At 52.3% G+C, this 13,303-nt stretch overlaps 1 pseudogene; it reads left to right on the top strand.

The window, feature by feature from the left end:
- LOC134434454 (zinc finger protein 391-like) overlaps positions 1 to 13,303 on the top strand; it is a 113,453-nt pseudogene that overhangs the window by 79,484 nt on the left and 20,666 nt on the right.

Genomic DNA, 13,303 nt, shown 5'->3' with positions numbered 1-13,303 from the left:
GAGGTTTATTGCAGCCACCTTCACTGTGACATTTGGTGCCCGAAAAGTAACCCTGATGTTCAGGGCTCCCTGTGTCAGTCATGTCAGCTGGGGTTAGCTGATGAATAGGCCAATGCTTCCCGGAAGTCTGGATTGTGCTGCCCGGCAGATTCATCATTGCTTCAAGGAACCTTGGCCAGGATCTGCAGCAACAGCAACAGTTTTACCTGCATAGGATTGCAGGTGGGTTTGGGGAAATGCAAGATATTTATTGCCCATTTTGCCACTGTGTTTTTACAATATGCACCCACGTCCCATAATTGATTTGGTGTGTTCTGGTGGCTCTTACCCATAGGGCAGAGAAAGAGAAAAATGGGCAGCCAGATGTCCAAAGTAGAAAGAAGCATATATGGATGCTTTAATTCTCACTGATCATGACATAATATTTTCAAAGATTTTCAAATAAAATCAATAATGAGATGGATCATTACATATTTTCCCCCCACCTCTGCTGGCAAAATTCATGCCACTGAATTTTGGGAGTCAGTGGGAGTTAAGTTGTACAACCTTTTGATCAAAAGGGACGCCATTGCACCCCTCATGCTCCCCATCTTCCACACCATCTTTGAGACCCTTCACCAGCAAGCAGTGTGTTGAAAACTCAATCCGTTGGTCACTCCTAACTCAGGACCTCCCCTCAAACCTGTCTTTCTCAGATCTTCCACATTGGTCCAAGATGGCAATGGCCATGCTGTCTTGGAGCATCATGCCCGGGAGAGTTAAGATGGAAGGAGCCCGAATGTGGCTTGGAAGCCCAACCATCCTCCCTCCATCTTGGCTCCTCCACTTCCTGCTCCCACAACCTTTTCTTCTGCCCTGAACGAACCTCCAGACTCCACGCCCACAAATGCAGGTCATGCCCCACTGTCAACCGTTCCATCTTCACCCTGGGCCATGCCTCCAGAACTCCACCCTGGAAGTCCACCATCCTAAATCAAGGCCCTTCCTCCCCAACACCTGACAAAATGGCAGTGCCCTTTGCCTCACCCTCTGGCAACAATATAACCCCCATGGTCAAAGATACTAAGCCCAACCGTCACACTATTTCTAACCCAAATGTTTCTGCTCCAAGTTATTCTTCCTTCCCAGAAGACAGATTGGATTCCACAGAGCCACCTCACCCCTCAACCCCAGAAGATCCCTCGGAAAAGAAGAAGACAGGCAAATAGTCTCGAAATTCCTCATTGCCCCGTATGTTATGAAAGAAGGGGGCAGAATCCCAGGTATCAGCCATTGGTTTATGGGGAAATCAAGGAGCTATATAGGGCAGCTAAAGACCATAGGAGGGACTTTCCTTCTTTTAATGGCCTAATGAGGGCCATGTTTACAGCACAAATCTTAACTCCCTATGATTTAAAATATTATGACCATGTTGTTGTCACCTACAGAATACACCCTGTGGGAAGGGGGATGGAAGTGTTTACTAAATCAATAATAGCAGACTATGCTAATAACGAGGCAAGGGCAGAATTGACAATCAACCATCTAGCTGGAGAAGGACAGCACAGCTTACTAGATGATCAAGCAGCAGGTATCCCCAGAGAAGTATTGGATGATATCAAAGAGATGGCTTTGCAAGCTTTAATCCAGGTGTTGGATGGTAGCACCCCCAATTTGGACTAGCTTGGGTGGCTGCAGCTAAAGCTTTAGGACAATTAGACAATCTTGAATGCCTGTTAAGTAAGCAAACCAATGCTACCTCCCTCACACTGAGTGGCCTGCTCTCAGACATAGAGACCATCAGACATGCCACCTTGCAGAACAGCGATAGAGATTTTACTCTGGGCACATGGGCATGGCTGTGTAGACTCTGAGGGATGTGTTGCATGAACCTCTCCAGCCACAGCGAGTCAATCCACAAAAGAATTCAGGTACTGCAGGAAGGGTTCCAGAAGCTTCAAGTGGAAAACAAAGACTGGGTCAATAAGCTCTTCCAATCCAAGGGACTAAAGGGTTGGATGATGTCAAGCTAAAACAGGATGATTAATTCTCTTAGTGGTTGTTGTTGTATTGTTAACTGTCCCATGTTTGTATGGATGATTTTAGAAAGTCTTACAAAATTCTTTCAGTTCCATCTTTGTTGTAAAACATAAAGGGGGAAGATACCCAGCACAGGCTCCTCATGGACTGCTTGGAGGAGAGAATGGGAGGCCGAGATGGCACAAAAACCTCTCAGAGACTCAGTGTGGGAAGGAAAAACCTTAAAGGTACCTAAAAGTATTCTTAAATCCATAAAGTACCTTAAAACCCTAAGTTTCTCAAAGTATTAATGAGCCCTACCGAGTGTCAGTGCAAAGCTCTCAAGGGATTCATTAAAGCAGATAATTGGGGCCATGATTGCACAAACCTCTCAGAGAGTCTGTACCAAAAGGGAAAAAAGTACCTTCAAATAACTGAAGTACCCTGAAGCATTAATGAGCCCCACTGAGTGTTGTTACTGACAAAGCCTCTCCAGAGACTAATTACAGCAGAAAATTGAAGGCCATGACAGCACAGACCTCTCAGAGACTGTAAGGCAAAAGCCAAACTCAAAGTCCTTTGAAAAACCTGCAGTCCCTGCAGGGAGCATGAAGGAGCCCCCAGGGCATTTCCCGAGGAAGGCTCCATAGGGAGTCCTTACAGCAGATCCTTGAGGCCACAGGGATGTGGGCTAGGGGGGGATGCTGAGGGCAGGACAGTGCTCAGCCTGGCTGGGGCTGTGCCAGGAGGCCCCAGTGCCTCAGGACAAGGTGTCTCCTCCCAGCCCTTGGTGGCACAGAACCAAGGCCCCAAGACACCAAGACTTAGCTTCTCTTTGTCCCTACCTGTCATCACTGCCTCCAGTTATGTGATCTGCCTGGGGCCTGGGGACACTTTCTCAGTCGTGAACCTCGGTGGGGACCCATTAAAAGTCCAAGAAACTTTGGAGTTGGGTTCTGACTGGAGCTCTGGAGAGGTTTCTTCAGCTCCTTCTCAGGGACTGATGTTCAGGGCCTGAGCACAAAGCCCCAGAGGCTCATTAATGTCCTTGTGCTGTGTCTGTGCTGCTGGGCTGGGCTGGGCTCCTGGCACAGAGGCAGCTCCTGGTAACCAAGAAGAGCTTCAAAAGCACATTTCTCTTGATGAGCAGCTCTTCTGCCAGCCCAGCAGGGCTGGGGCACTGCCTGCAGCCACCCTGGGCATAGCACAGAGGCACAGAGAGCTTCAATCAGTCAGGGCTGGGAAGGTGCTGAGAAGTGCCTGGGGCAGAATCACTGCCAGCCCTTGGCACAGGAACCTCTGGCTGCAGGACAATGCAGCTGCACCTCCTGGAGTGATCTCCTGCAGCTGGAACATCCCAATGCCTACAGACCCTGTGAGTACATTCTCTGATTGTCTCTTGTGCAGAGCAGCCAGGGGTGCCCAGGGCTGTCCTGCAGAGCAGGGTCCTACAGCCCAGGGCGCTGTGCTGGGGCAGGGACTCTGCTGCCTGCCAGGGACAGCTCTCAGCCAGCCCTGGCAGCTGCTCCCAGCACTGGGGAACAAGGTCTGGGTGGGAGGAGACAGCTGGTAAGGCTTGGAAGTGTTCTCCTCGTGTGGGGAGGATGCTGCATTGTTCAGGACTGCTCACAGCATGGCATTTAACTGGAGAACATTTCCAAGTAGATTATACATGTAGCACAGCAAGGCAGGGACTGCATAAAAGGGAAAATCCTGATTTATAATCTACTGCACTGTGTTGTTTGGATGGGAAATCACACACAGATATTCATTCATCAGTTCAGAATTTTTTTTTTCTCTGATCATAGGAAACCAGGCAGTGACGGAAATCACTAAAGGACCTTTTAGAGGCAAAATCAGTGTCACTTTTCCAGCCTCCTCAGGTTTGCTCTGACGTCGCCATCAGAGCCTGCAGAGCCAGAGCTGCCCCTGGGCAGTGCCAGAGCTGGGAGGGGTCTGCAGGCCAGATTTGAGCCCCCAGGGCTGGGCTGGGCTCTGACAGCACTGGCAGGGCCCAGCTCTGGGTACAGGGAAGCAGCTGCTGGCAGGGACAGCCCCAGCCAGCAGAGCCCTGGGCAGGCAGAAAGGAGAAAGTGCCCCCAGGCTATGCTGGGATATTTAAAGTCCTCTCCAAGCCCAACTATTCCATGATAATATTTTTTACAGACTCTTATGCCAAGGCATCACAGCAAATGTGCAACAGCAGCTCCATCAGCCACTTCCTCCTGCTGGCATTGGCAGACACACGGCAGCTGCAGCTCCTGCACTTCTGCATCTTCCTGGGCATCTCCCTGGCTGCCCTCCTGGGCAACGGCCTCATCATCAGCGCCGTAGCCTGTAGCCACCACCTGCACACGCCCATGTTCTTCTTCCTGCTCAACCTGGCCCTCAGCGACCTGGGCTCCATCTGCACCACTGTCCCCAAAGCCATGCACAATTCCCTCTGGGACACCACGACCATCTCCTACACAGGATGTGCTGCACAGCTCTTTTTCTTTTTGTTCTTCGTCTCAGCAGAGTTTTATCTCCTTACCATCATGTGCTATGACCGCTATGTCTCCATCCGCAAACCCCTGCACTACGGGACCCTCCTGGGCAGCAGAGTTTGTGCCCACATGGCAGCAGCTGCCTGGGCCAGTGCCTTTTTGAATGCTCTCATGCACACAGCCAATACATTTTCTTTGCCCCTGTGCCACGGCAATGCCCTGGGCCAGTTCTTCTGTGAAATCCCACAGATCCTCAAGCTGTCCTGCTCACACTCCAACACACTCAGGGAACTTTGGCTTCTTGTGTTTTCCATCTGTGTAACATTTGGTTGTTTTGTGTTCATTGTTTTCTCCTATGTGCAGATCTTCAGGGCTGTGCTGAGGATCCCATCTGAGCAGGGGCGGCACAAAGCCTTTTCCACCTGCCTCCCTCACCTGGCTGTTGTTGTCATTTTTGTCAGCACTGGTATACTTACCTACATAATGCCTTCCTCTATGTCCTTCCCATCTCTGGGTCTGGCACTATCTGTTCTGTACTCAGTGGTGCCTCCAGTCCTGAACCCCCTCATCTACAGCCTGAGGAACCAGGAGCTCAAGGCTGCAGTGTGGAGACTGATGACTAGATGGTTTCAAGAACATTAATCTGTTGGCCAATTTATGCAAATCATTTGTAATAAAAGTCATCTTTGATAATTCTTGCTTGTTTGGTTGTGGTTTATTTTTCTCTCTGTTTTAATTTAATAATATTTTGCACAATGACAATCCCTTGTTTGTGTCATTTCTCATTGTATTCCTCTCCACCTTCCCTGTGGCCACAAACTGTGTGTGTCAATGAGGGGCTCTGCTTTTGGTGGCTTTGAAGGAACTAAAGGATGTTGCAGCAAAGTTTTCTGCAGAGATGCCCTTTTGTTGCCTTCTCTGGAGCTAAAGCAGCAATGTCTGTGTGCAGAGCTGGGGGCAGATCAGTGCTGGCCCAACAGCAGCAGCACTTGGTGTTGCCAGTGCTGCTGTCGTGGCCCTGCCCTGCTGCCCTGGTGGCCCTGGTGTTGCTGCAGGGCCTGAGTGCTCTCGGGGCCAGGCACAGCCCTGGGGGTGGCAGTGCCGGGGCTGCAGCAGGGACAGGCCATGGGCACTGCAGGGGCAGTGCTGACACCTCAGCCCAGGGCCTGGGGGCTCCAGGCTCCTTGCGAAGGCTCTCTCAAGAACACACCCAGGCCAATGCTCAGCACAGAAAATCACCGTGAGCAGCCCCAAGCTGGTCATGGGCAGGCTTGGGGCAAGCAGCATGGCTGGGGCTCTGCAAGGGCCCTGGAGGAGATGGGAAGGAGCAGCAGAGCAGGGGCTGATCCATCCCCAGTGCACTGCACAGCCCAGGGCAGCATGCCAGAGTGTCCTCATGGAGCTGCCAACAACATCCCCCCTCTGCAGCCCTGGCCTCTCCCCAGCTCACACAGGTGCCCTAACCCTGCAGGCACAGACATGGCAGCACTGGCTCAGGAGCCCCTGTTTGCATTGCACAGAGCAGGGGGAGCACCCCCATGCTGTTGGTGTGGGGACATGAACCTGAGGGAGCACAAATGCCATCAGCCCCTGGGGCCAGCAACGGATAGAGAACTTGAACACCTTCCCCCATGGCTGGGCCTGAGTCCTGTGGCAGCTGCAGCTGCTGCTGTGCCCTTGCCAGGGGCTGAGGCCATGGGGCCAGTGCCCAGAGCAGCCTGGCCTGAGCAGAGCTGTGGGGCCAGAGCCAGCTGGGCTGGGCTGGGGAGAGGCCCTTGGTGCTGCCCAGAGCTCAGGGCAGCTGACAGAGCTTGCAGGGAGCTGGGCTGGGCTCAGAGAGTCTGGCCCAGAAACCATCAGTGTCCATCTCGGCCTGGCTGAGCATGCAGGGACAGGACTCAGGCGAGGCCTTGTGGGGCAGGGCCAGCACCTGTGCAAGGCATTGCAAACAGGCAAGTGGCCCAGAGAGGAGGCTGCTCTGTGCCCTTGGTGGCATGAACAGAGCAGGGAGGGGGCCCAGGACATTTGTCAGTGCCAGCCTCTTTTCCTGCTGGTGGATGTGTTCCTGTCACACTGTGACAGGCAGATCCTTTCTCTCCTTCATTGCTCAGGGCTCTTCCTGGGATGGGCACTGGCATGTGGGGATGTGCAATGCCAAGGGCAGGAGCATGAGGTGGCCCCTGCCAGGCTGCTGAGCAGGGACAAGGAGGCATTGAAGCCCCAGTCCTGCAAGGGTTACTTGTCCCCTCATGGCCTCAGGCCCAGGGCCAGCAGCCACGGCCAAAGTGCTGCCCAAGCTGGCTCTGGCAGGGCTGTCTTAGATGCTGCCCATGCCTGTGCCCTGAGCAGCCCAGGCTGTCCCACGGTGTCCCTGCCCTGCGCCTCTGTCCCTGCAGGCTGTCGGCATCCCCCGGCTGCCCCACCTGGCTGGGCCCTTCCTTTGCTGACAGCTCTGCCTCCTGCCTGCCTCTGCCTGCCCACAAAAGGCCTGTGGCTGCTTCAGGCTCCTTCTGGGGGACCTGCTGCACCACAGCCCTGCCCTGGCAGGGATATTCCTTTGTTTGGTGTCCAGTCTGGGCCTCCCCAACTTGGCAATAATTCTTCCTTTCTCCAGATGTTCACTATTATGTCAAAAGGATTCACTATCTCTGATACCACCTTTCAATCCCTCCCTGGGCTCTCCTCTGCTGTCCTCAGTCTCCATCCCACTGAGCACAGAGCTCCTCTGTCCCTATACAGTGGTCAATTGCCTGATGCCAGGAGCACCTGGACAAGAGGGACAGTTCTTTTCTATAGGAAGGAAACCACAGAACCCCAGGGTTTGAAGGCCAATGAGAAGCAGTCACCAGAGGCCAAGGCCAGCCAGACCTGTCTGTCCTTACAGCTTTTGTCTGAAAGCAACCTTTGGATATATGGGGAGTTTTGGGGGTGGAATTCCATTTCAGCCATGGGTTGCTGGAATGGAATGACAGTTCTCCATAGGAAGGAAAGGGCTGAGCCCCAGCGTTTCAAAGGCTGATTACAAGTGGCCCCAAGGAAGCCAAAGCGAGCCAGACCTGTTGTCAGGGAAGAATCCTTGGAGAGACAGAATTTGGGAGGCCAAAACCCACTTTTGTCTATGGGCATCTGGATGAGAGGACAGTTCCATAGGAAGGAAAATACGGAGCCCCAGAGTTTTAAATGCAGATGAGAGCTGGCCCTCAGGAAGCCAAGGGAACCTGGACAGTCCTGGAAGCTTTTGTCTGGGATCTATCCTTGGATATAAAGTATTTCAGAGGCTGATTCTCAATTTTGGCAATGGATGCCTGGACTTGAAAGACAGCTTTTTTCATGGGAAGAAAAGCACAGCCCCCCAGTGTTTTGAAGGCAGATGAGAGGTGCCCCCCAAGAGGCCAAGGCCAGCCAGAGCTGTATATCCTGGCAAGTTTCATATGGGAATAATCCTTGGATATAATCAAATCTGGAGGAGGAATCCCAATTTCAGCCATGAACCCCTGGAGGAGAAGGACAGTTCTTTCCAACAGGAAGGAAAGCATGGAACTCCAGGGTTTCAGGGGCTGATAAGAAGCGACCCTCAACATGCCAAGGTCATCTGAATCTGTCAGGCAGCCCACAGGAGGCCCAGCCAGCCAGACCTGTTCAATGTTCTTGGATCCTTGGGGACCTGCACCATCACAATGCCCCCTTGGTTCCATGAGGCCCTGTAGGATCACAAGAGATCTTTGTTTCCATGAGGTCCAGTGATGTAACAATGGTCTCTTTGGCTCCACAGTGGCACAATGGCCCTTGCTTCCATGAGGCCTTGCAGTGTCAAAATGGCTTCCTTGTTTCCATGGGACTGTGCAATGCCACAATGGCCCATTGGTTCCATGAGGTCACAGTGTCTCCAAATGACCCCTTGGTTCTATTGGGTTCCTCAGGGTCACAATGACTCCTTGTTTCCACAAGGCATGGATGTGTCACACTGGTCCCTTGCTTCCATGGGGATCGCAGTGTCACACTGGCCCCTTACTTCCATGTGTCCCTGCAGTGTCACAGTGGTTGCCTTGGCTCTGTAAGGCCCTGTGGTGTCACAATGGCCCCTTGGTTCCATTGGGACTTGGAGTGTCAGAATGGTCTCATTGGTTCCATGAAGCCGCACACTTTCACAATGGTCTCTTTTGGTTCCTCAGTATCACAATGGTGCCTTGGTTTCATGAAGCCCTGAAGTTCGCAATGGCCCCTTGGTTCCATTGGGCTCCTCACTGTCACACGAGTTCTCAGTTCCACGGAGCTGAGAAGACACAGAGTCTCTCCTTGGTTCTGTGGTGCCACACAGGGTCACAAGGGCCCCTCAGTTCTACACGGCCCCACAGTGTCACAATGTCCCCTTGCTCCCATGAGCACATGCCATGTCACAATGGTCTCACTGGTTCCATGAGGCCCTGCAGATCCACAACGGCCCTTGAACTGTCACAACAGTCTCATGGGGTTCCCTTGCTGGTTCACAATGGCCTCCTTGGTTCCATGATGCCCTGTAGTGTAACAATGGTATCCTTGGTTTCACAAGGATGGCCCCGTAGTCTTGTGGAGCCACACAGACCCTTATAGAGCCCCACGGCCCCTTATGGAGCCTCACAGGGTCACTGTGATCCCCTTGATTCCATGAGGCCCTGCTGTGCTACAGTGGTCCCTTGGTTATACAAGGCCCTGCAGTGTCCCAATGGCCCCTTGGTTCCAGTGGGTCCTGAAGTGTCCTAATCGTCTCCATGGTTCAATGAGGCCCCACAATGTCACAATGAGATTTCGTACTGCCAACAACAGTTTCCTTGGATCCACTGTGTCACAAGGGACCCTTGGTTCCATGAGGTTCAGTAGTGTAACATGGACGCCTTGATTCCATGATGTTGTGTAGTGTCACAATGATCTCCTTGGTTCTGCAGCCCTGCTGTGGCTGCTGTGTAACAATGGACCTGTGGTACCATGAGGCTCCATAGTGTCACCATAGTCCCTTTGGTTGCACAAGGCCCTGCTGGGACATGATGGACCCTTGGTTCCAATAAGGTTCCGTACTGTCAACAATGATCTCCTTGGTTCCACAGTGTCACAATGGACCCATGGTTCCATGAGGGGCCTGGCCTCCCACAGCCCCTCATGGCCCCTCATGGCCCCTCACAGCCGCAGGCCCGGGGCTTCTCCCAAAGGAGGAGGGGTCAGGCCCTGCTTGTTCTCCTTTCATTTCAGTCCCTTCACAGCTACGAGTGCAGAAAGGCTGAAATGGAGCCTTTCCCCAGCGTTTCCCTCGGGGTTAACTGCGGGCTGAAGCTCTGTGCTGGCCCCGGCCCCAGCGCCACCATCCCTGCAGCCGCCAGGCCTTTGCTGTCCCCCGTGTCTGCTCCCTGTCCCCGAGTCCCGCCCGGCTCTGGCAGCAGCAGCAGCCGCAGCGCAGGGGGCGCCGGCCCGGCCCAGCCGGGGCTCCTGGCCAGGAGCAGCAGCAGCGCCGGCCCCTTCCTGCCTGCTCCTGCCTCGGCTCCCAAGGGCTTTTTCCAGCTCAATGCTGGAGCAGAGCAGCCAGCACCCACACACAGCCCTGACTGCTCAGGGCCCACCTGTGCTGCCCTGAGCCAGCCCTCAGAGGAAGAAAGGATCAGGTTCCAGCGCTGTTTTCAGCACTGTTTTACTCACCCTGAGGTGACTGCAGGAGGCTGCTGCTGCTGCCTTTGCTTTGGGAATTGGAGATCCTGGCTGCTCTTGCCACTCTTCTGCTTGCCACTTGAAATTTATCTATAAAACTGCAATTGCCTTTTTTGAACAGTGCTACCCAGAGTGCTTTTGTGACAGTGAATTTAGGAATCCTTTAGATCAGAGGTTTTTTGGAAAGCTGCAAAAGGCGGATCTAAAAGACAGCAGAACTGTGATTACAGTTAAGCAGTAGCCATAAGATTTGTTAGCAGAAAAGTTATATTAGAAGTAGAAAGCAAGGACAACTAAAACAATGGTTTTTGTATTAACCCTTGGTAGAATAACTCCGTAAGCTACAGAAAACTATATCTAGTGAGATATTAGAAAGTTTTAATTTTGAGCTCTGTGCATTGTGTTTTAAGGCATACAAGCAGGTATTGTGTTTGAAATAAGCAAGCATTGTTTTAACCAAAGGTACCTGTGCTTGTAGTGGTTGGATGGAACTACTCTCAATATGCTTTTGATTTGTGGGATTGGTAAAAAATTTTTAAAGTAAGTTGTAACATTGAGTTGTCTGCTGTTGAGGACACGAGCTGCTGGCATCATCCATTTCTCATAACCGTGTAAAGAGACTGATGCTGGAAAATAAATAGCTCGAGACACGTTCCTCAGCAGTCCCATCCCGTTGGTGATTTGTACATAGCCCCTGGCCGGCAATAGGTGAACTCAGGCTTTTGGTCACAGGCATCATGGTTAGCAGATCTTGAAATGCTCTCAAGTCCCTGAGCACTAAGTCAAGGAGAATTAAAGCAGCCACACAGGCCACATTTGCAGTGCTCAAACACAGCTCTGTTGCTGCTGCTGCTGCTGCTAAAGTAGAATCAACTGACCAGAGGCCATCACAGAAATTGCCTCTGGAGTGTCAAATCAAATGAAAAAATCCACCAGGAGAAAGAGAAACCAAAACTTCTTGACTCCCTCCATTGCTTCTTCTGAGCAGCAGCAGCAGCAAATGGAGATGCACAGAGGTGTTTTGCACTGCTGCTGATCCCAGCTGGAGCCCAGCCTGCTGCCCAGTCCCAGCGGGAACCTGAGCCCAGCTCCGGGAGCTCAGCACACACAGAACCAGGCCCAGAGCCCCGGGCACGGCCGCCCATTGTGGGGCAGCGGCGCAGAGGGAATGTCCTGTGGCCCAAACCTCCTGCTCCTGCCACACAGCGCCAGCCTTCTCCTCCTCCTCCTCCTCTCCCAGCACGGCACAAATTCCAGCTCAGAGGAGGCTTCCCCAGACAGGGCTCCGGCTGCTGTTCCAGCCTGAGTGTCCCTGCAGAGGAACAGGGCATCTTTCAGGCACTTCCACAAGCTCAGGCTTTGCACTTCATGGTGAACCTGGGATGCAAATGGCCTTGCTAAGAAAGACGAAAGCCAAGGGAATGGATTAGTAGATATTAGAAAAAGATCACCTTTCTTCCAGGCAAGGTTCACCAAGTCATTCCCTGCATTTCTCCTTTTCAGATTCTTTCAGTTGGCTGCTCTGAGAAGTCCGGTTTGTTCTGGTGCTTATCATGAACTGATTGTATTCTTGATTTATGCACCAAGCACCAGATGTGGAATCATCTACACTGAACTCATAAACAAACTCCCTCTGTCAGACCATTTTCACATTCCAGATAATTTTCAAGATCTCCACTGACAGGTTGGAATGATTATCACACAATTCTCCACTTGTAGCTGCAGGCTTTGGAGATTCTTTCCCTGCATTCAGCCAGGCTTGTATTCCCTAACAATTCCTGGTACCACCTCCTGTTTTCTTAGCCTAGAACAGTAACAATGAAAACCTTACCCATGGCAAAACTTCCCATTCCACCAGGAAAAGAAAGGACAAGTTTTCAAGTCCTCAAAACCTTTGTCCTGCTTTGCTGCAAGAGTTCTGCTGCAGGCACAGTGTGGAAAGCCAAGAGAAGCTGCAGGTGGTGGCACATCTTGCAACAGGAGCTCGACTTCATTCTCCAGGAAAGGTTCTTGAAATGAGCAGACAGGATTGCAGAGAAGATTCCTGGAAAACTGAAACAGCTTGAAGTGAAAATTGAAAGAAACAATCCAAAATATTTTCCTCAATTTATTTCTGTGCTCCCTTTTCCATCTTGCACTACTTTCCCATCCAGTTAATTCCAAATGGGTCTCACCTCTGAGATCGCTAACTTAGTGAGTTTTAGACACTCTAAAACACCATGAGCTGCACACAGTTTACCTTCCCCTGTTTTTGTTGGAAAGCAGTGCTGGAGCCATCTGTGCAGTGCTTGGGTCAGGTCCAAATCCTGCAGGCAGGGAATGTGCCCCGGCAGTGTGTGACCCTCAGCAGGGACAATGCTCAGCAATCCTGCAGGCAGGCAATGTGCCCTGGCAGTGTGTGACCCTCAGCAGGGACAATGCTCAGCAATCCTGCAGGCAGGGAATGTGCCCTGGCAGTGTGTGACCCTCAGCAGGGACAATGCTCAGCAATCCTGCAGGCAGGGAATGTGCCCCGGCAGTGTGTGACCCTCAGCAGGGACAATGCTCAGCAGCGTTGCTGTGCTCAGTCTCCATGGAACCATGCCAGGAGCAGCTGCTGAGCTCAGAAGCCATCGCAGCCCCCGCCCTGCCCCAGAGCCCCTTGGCAGGGTGGGCTCCTGCCCTGGCTCTGTGTGCCAGGAGCCGGCAGCGCTGGGTGCAGGGAGCCCAGGGAGGGCACAGAAACGCTGGGTGAGAAATGCTGGGGCACAGCGAGATGGGCGAGTGCAGCCGGCCAGGGCAGAGGAGCAGCATGCACAGGGAGCACAGCCTGCAGGACACATGGCCAAGGGGAGAAAAAAACAAACTTCTCAGGAGGGCGGAGAACAAACTTTTAGTTGCAAACTTCAGAGAATGAGGTACTTGGGAAATCTTAAACAGCATTGAATTACAGAAAATCACTTGACAAAGCACTGACTTCTCAAACTCTAACCTGTCCAACTTCAAGTTATCCAGATTTTGAGAAGAGGAAGTGAGGAGAAGAGAGAGAGGGATAGAGAGATCCACAGTCAGTCTTGGATCTCAGCTGCTGTGAGCTCCAGGGCCATGGGACGTGTCAGTGTCACACCCGTGTCACAGCCTGACCTGCTCTTGTCCCTCTCCCAGGT

The sequence above is a fragment of the Melospiza melodia genome, unplaced genomic scaffold, assembly GCF_035770615.1.
Source record: "Melospiza melodia melodia isolate bMelMel2 unplaced genomic scaffold, bMelMel2.pri scaffold_37, whole genome shotgun sequence".
Taxonomy (NCBI): Eukaryota; Metazoa; Chordata; class Aves; order Passeriformes; family Passerellidae; genus Melospiza; species Melospiza melodia.
This window is presented reverse-complemented; position numbering and strand designations above follow the sequence as displayed.